The sequence below is a fragment of the Solanum tuberosum genome, unplaced genomic scaffold, assembly GCF_000226075.1.
Source record: "Solanum tuberosum cultivar DM 1-3 516 R44 unplaced genomic scaffold, SolTub_3.0 scf00407, whole genome shotgun sequence".
NCBI classification, from domain to species: Eukaryota; Viridiplantae; Streptophyta; class Magnoliopsida; order Solanales; family Solanaceae; genus Solanum; species Solanum tuberosum.
Genome location: NW_006239324.1, coordinates 32,895 through 39,537, shown reverse-complemented (window position 1 = coordinate 39,537; position 6,643 = coordinate 32,895). Strand labels below are relative to the sequence as shown.

The 6,643-nt window shown below is 34.7% G+C and overlaps 1 pseudogene; it reads left to right on the top strand.

Moving 5' to 3' along the window:
• Positions 1-915: 915 nt before the first annotated feature.
• On the top strand, positions 916-4,667 carry LOC102588975 (uncharacterized; annotated as a pseudogene).
• The last annotated feature ends 1,976 nt before the right edge of the window (positions 4,668-6,643 follow it).

Below are 6,643 nucleotides of genomic sequence, written 5' to 3'. Positions count from 1 at the left end.
CTTTATTCACGAGTTTTAGATTTAACTTATTTTGTTGTAATGAAGTATGTTCATGCAACGTTTGCAAGAAGAATTTCCAAATCTATCTCAGGGTCAACTAGACGAGAGCCTTGAAGCAAATTTCTCTACATGGTTCAAAGAATTTGTAAGGTTTCACAGATATTATCTTCTATACGATAATGCACTTAAATTAACTTCTGAAACTTAACTAAGTCTTACAATTTTTTAAAATAGGTCCGATGATATCCCATTGAGAATAAGTTCTTGCGTAGTCTTGCTCGTGGACCATTGATAGGCGCTACATGTCATTCTGTTTATTTTGTTAATGGATACAAATTTCACACAGAATGTCATGGTAGCGCAAGATCAACAATGAATAGTGGAGTTTGTATCTCAGATTCAAATTGTGGTGATTATTATGAACGGATAAAAGAGATTATACAAGTGGAATACCGTGAAGCACCTTTGAAGCAAACTGTGTTATTCAAATGTGAATGGTTTGACCCAACTATGGATGTTGGTGTCAAAAAGCATAATCAGTACAAATTGATTGATATTAATCATCGTCGTCGATATAAAAAATATGAACCTTTTATTCTTGCAATGCAAGCAACTCAAGTGTGCTATGTTCTTTATCCGAGCAAGAAAAGGGACAAGGATGATTGGGTAGTTGTATTGAAGGTCAAACCTCAAAATGTTATTGAACTACCAGATGAGGAAGTGGCGACAACTTCAGAACTGAATGTTCCATTCCAAGTTGAAGAAGTTGAAGTCCACGAGATAGATATGAGAGTTTTTATTGATGAAAATATACCCTTAAATGATCCAAAATGGAGATGTTATGGAAATGGATGAACCCATTGATGATGGTTTATTGCAAGAGCATCATGAAATCCAAAATAGAATCCACAGATGATGAATATGAAAGCGAGGAAAACTGAGGAGGATGAGGACGAAGACGAAAGAGGAGGAGTTGAAGAAGACATAGATTGTGACTAGTGTTTGATAAACTGCTATTGTATCTTCACCGTATTTTGTTTTAATTAGATTTTCTCCAAATATTATCATTTCTTTAGTTTCTGCTTTTCAATTTTAGGATGACTAATACAGGTAACTTTTGAATTTTAATCATGTGTGTTCTATTTATTATTTTTAACTTTAAATATATCTATTTGTTGTGTTAATATAACCATCAGGTTTAGGTGTCCTATCAGAAGCACATGATCTGATGGTATTCAATATTTCAGTCTCTCAAAAGACTTCTCCAGTTTACTAATTTGTTTCTTTTCTTATATGATTTCTTGTCCATATGGTTAAACACAATGCTAATTGTTTCACTCCTATATTTGCAGGCATAAGTTGTTCCAGTTGATCTGCTAGGTCTTTTAGAGGCATTTTTAATATTTTAGCACACTTTCACTTGATTGGAAAATACTTTAGCGAGGTAGCTTAATTTGATTTACAGTAATGATAAATGTTTCACTCTAGGTTCTGTTGTTGCAATACTTCTTATAATTATTATGGGCTATGCTTAATTTTATTTTGTACCAGTGATGGTCTAACTACACTGTTATATTTATTTTTAGGTATGGCTCGAGGCAGAGGTCATGGCAAGTCCTTAGGTAGGAGTAATCCTGCTATTCACGTAAGCATGCCAACTATTCCAATGCCCACTATAGTTTCTCCTAACCAAGATGGTACCCCAATCATTGACGCATCAGCTCAAAATAACACCCCAACCATATCTGAGACACCTCCAGTTACACAAAATCAGAGTAATCCAATAGCTCAGGATCTATCTACTCAGAGCATCCCAACATGTCATGTTTTGAGATATATGGAAATTACAATTTTAGGTGTTTCCGAAGCACATTTTCGGACATTTTTGGGGTCGTTTCATTACTGAAGGTGATATATCCACTCAAAGCAACCCAACAGGTCATAGAAACACAATTGCTGAAGGTGATTCTAGTAGTAGCCACACACGGACCCATATTTTTCTAACTTCTGCAGGGTTAGTCCACTCTTTGCTTATATCCTCATAAATTTTTATCATGTAAACATGTCGAGTAGTGTTAGATTGTTTCAATTCAACTAATATATTGAACAATTAATGGATCAGGAAATTTGGTAGCCTAATATAATCTGAGTATTCTTTCTATTAGAACTTACATATATAATGTCAGATACTAATATTACTTTTGATTTACACAGGTTGGAACCTTCTATAACATGCTTTAGTTTCCTTTTGATTTACACAGGTTGGAACCTTCTATAACATGCGCTAGTTTCATAACCAAGTCTTTTAGAAATGAAGTTGATCCCAATGGAATCAATTGGAGAAGTGTTTCAAATGATGTAAAAGATGGTTATTTTGGAGAATTCAAGGTATGACTTTTCATCGTAAGTGAATTTGGAAAGTATATTCACATTTATAGATAGGATATTAATGTATTACTTTGAAAATTTATTTCAGAAAATATTCTATTGGGATGTTTCCATTAGTGAAAGTGAAGTGAAGAGACACTGGTTGGCTAAGGCGGCAATAAAATACAAGAATTTCATTTCTAAAATAAAAGGGGGAGGAATTAGGCCAGGTTATGTACTTGAGCATGTGTGGGAAAGATGGATACAACTTTTGGGAACTGATTAGTCTATTAAAAAGTCAGAAACAAATTCAAAGAATCGTCGTGGTGACCATGAAGTTGTTGTTCGGACTCACATGGGTGGCTCTATTTCAATTGGAGAATATCGCAAGAGACTTTTAAGTATATATTTCACAAATTATATAAGTAACATCATGTTGTCTGATATAAACACTTGTATTTTAAATACACATAACACAATAGATATGACTGTATCTAAAAGTGATTTATCTTCTATACATGCTATTAAAAAGGGTAGGGATCCAACACCAGCCGAGTTACATTTGCACGTACATACACATGGACATGATGGAAAGTCTTTTGATGATGAGCGTTCTCGAATTGTCCATGTAAGTTCAAAACTTTGAAACCTATCTAAAAATATACATGTCAATTCTCATTAGAAGGGGATCTTGACTGAAAATACAAGAAGACAGTTAGATGTTATTTCTAGTACTTGAAGATGTGTTGGTTTGATGTGGCATACCTGTTTTTTGTTTTTTTGATATCTAAAGAAGTGGAATCAAAGCTATTGTCCCAGCTATGTGTTTGTTGCCCTTCCTTGTTGCCTTGTTTGGTGTCTATATCTACTTTGTTACTTGTCTCCTTATGTGTTTGTTGGAGACCAATATAAAGTTGTACCATGTATTCTTGACTATCTGGACAGAGTAGAGTTCTCAGTTCTCACCTAACTCTAGAACTATCAAGCTTAATATGCAACTTGGTTAGCTTAATATGCAACTTGGTTAACTTACTATGCAACTTGGTTAAAAACTGAGGGTCATTTAACATGATATATGTGTACTGGAAGGTTAAGTGGCAAGTGATTGACTAAGGATCTATTTGTGTATTGATGTTAAAGTTCATCATCTTTGATAATGAAATAAATCACAACTGTAAGTAATCAACTCATTGACTGTAAGTATCTTCAAGTTAAATGTACTGCAATCAGCTTAAAAGGTTATGTATTTTCTGCATTTCCAAGTAATGGTTTTCCTTGTTTATTTGCTTTAAAAAGGTTAGATGGTAAAGTAGTACTTGTTAGATGGTAAGCCTAGATGACATGTACCTTTGCTTAATTAATTACAAAAAAATCTTAGCTTAGTGATAAAGAGCATATAAAATCCACTAAAGTATCTGCATTAGTTACAGGGGTAGGGCATTCCAGCTAAACAAATTAGCTAAATAGTTAGACTTCAGATAAGAGGTTTGAGTTTTTGTGCTAGCAAAGCATCTGGTGTTGCTTTCTGTTCATAAATACCAAAAGATGACTGATGGGACCATTCCCCAAATCTTTCTGTTGATTTTATCAACTCTCCAAATATACCAACTTTCATATGCTTGCTTCAATGTCTGAGGCATGACCCATTTCACTCCAAAAGCTGTAAGGAAGAAGTTCCAAGCTTCAGTAGTAACTACAGTGTAGAAGGACATGGTTGATACTTGCTGAGTTTTGCTGACACAAATAGCACCAGTGTGAGTTCTTTTGCATAGGTTGTCTTGGGTTAGACATACCTCTCTTACAAATGTAAAGTGTGTGGTTTCCTATTCTTTAGAAACTTACATAGTAGACCAATATAAATTTTTTCCTAATCTTTAATGCCCTCTCTTTACCTCTATTTATTACAGGAAACATATGAAGAGATCTTACAGCAAACAACGACATCTCAATTTGATATTGATCAATCTGAAGCATACTACCAAGCTGCGGGCGGACAAAAGAAGAGAAGAATATACGGTCTTGGATTTGAAGCGAAAAATTACTACAAGCATAAGCTTTGTGGCTCATCATTTGTATGACCTTCAGTTTCTCAATCAGCATCAACAACAAATATGGATGAATTTGTAAAGGAAATGCTTCCTGCACTTACTAATCATTTTCTTCTTGTTATTATGGAGCGGGTACAAGAAATGATTACTCCCATTGACAATCCATCACCTTTGACCCCCATAGTGCCTCCTCCTGCTACTACTAATGAGGTTGATCCCTTAGTTTCAAGTGACGACGATTCTATCCCATAGTCCCCTGCAGCTTTAACTTTTGATATTGTCTGTTGTTTTGGAAATTATAAATTGTGCAGTAACAATGTTATGAATGTAGCTGCTTTTAAGAATATTTGATACATTGCTTTTGATGTTATGCACTAAAATATGTTATTTGAATTTTGCTATCTACATATTTTGAACTATCTAGGTATTATTTCATGTTAATGTTGGTTATTTTAGGGGTATTTAATAATTGTCATTTAATTTAATTCGGCAGTGTAGATTTAAAATAAATAAATTAAATTATTTTAAAAGAAATTTTTTAGCAACAAAATTTAATGTTGATTTGGTCGTTTCTATAAAAGAAATATTGGCGACAGAATAGCGACGAACTTTTAAGTGGAAAATGTGCAGAATATTTTGCGACAAATTAGTGACCGACAATCCGTCGCGAAGTTATCCAAAGTGACGAAATAAATTATGAAATTTTGAACGAATTATATAAGTATAACGACGGATTAATCCGTCACTAATGTGTGGTAACAAATATCGTTCGTCTCTAAGACGTCGCTAAACTTGCGATATTTGTTGTGCTAAATCAGCATTTAGCGACAGACGAAATCCGTCACTAAGAGATTATTAACGAGCAAAATAGTAACAATTGACAATCCATCGCTAATCCATCACGAATCCGATAGAAACAACTGACAATCCGTCGCTAATCCATCACTAATCCGATATAGCGACGGAATATCATCGATTAGCGACGGATTTCGTCTGTCGCTAAATGCTGATTTTTTTGTAGTGCTAGATCCTAAACCCTTAACCTAAATCCCTAAACCTTAAATCTGAACCCTAAATCCTACACTCTAAACCCTAAACCTTAAATACTAAACTCAAAACCCTAAACCCTAAACTCTAGACCCTAAACCCTAAACCCAAATCCTTAAAACCTAAACCCTAAACCCTAAACCCTAAACCCAAAACCCTATACCCTAACCATAAACCCTGAACCCTGAACCCTAAACCCTAAACCCAAAACCCTAAAACCTAAATACTAAACCTTAAACCCTAAACCCTAAACCCTAAACGCTAAACCCAAAACCCTAAAACCTAAACCCTAAACTCTAACCCCTTAACCCTACACCTTAAACCCTAAACCCTAAACCCAAGATCCTATATCCTAAACTCAAAACCCCAAACCCTAAAGCTTGAATCTTAAACTCTAAACTCTAAACCCTAAACCCTAAATCGTAAACTCTAAACCCTAAACACTAAACTCTAAACCCTAAACCCTAAACCCTAAGCCCTGTACCTTCAACCATACACCCTAAACCATAAACACTAAATCCTAAACCCTAAACCCTAAACCCTAAACCCTAAAAGCTAAACCCTAAACCCTAAATCAAAACTATAAACCCTACACCCTAAACCTAAAATCCTTACCCTAAACCCTAAACCTAAACCCTAAACCTAAACCATAAACCTTTCACCCTAAACCCTAAACCCTAAACCCTAAATCGTAAACCTTAAAACCTAAACCCTAAACTCTAAATCATAAACACTAAACCCTAAACCTTAAACACTAAACCCTAAACACTAAACCTAAAACCCTAAACCCTAAATCCTAAACCCTAATTCCTAAATCCAAACTATAAACCCTAAACCCTAAACCCTAACCCTAAACCCTAGATCCTAAACCCTAAAACCTAAACCTTAATAGCTAAACCTGAAACTATAACTCCTAAACCTTAAACCCTAAACCCTAAACCCTAAACCCTAAACTTGAAACCCTAAACCCTAAACATTAGATCCTAAACCCTGAACCGTACACTCGAAACATTAAACCCTAAATCTAAACTCTAAACCCTAAACTCTAAACTCTATATCGTAAATCCTAAACTCTAAACCATAAGCCCTAAACCCTAAATCCTAAACTTAAACCCTAAACCCTAAACTCGAAACCCTAAACCCTAAACCCTAAACCCGAAACGCTAAACCCTAAACCTAAA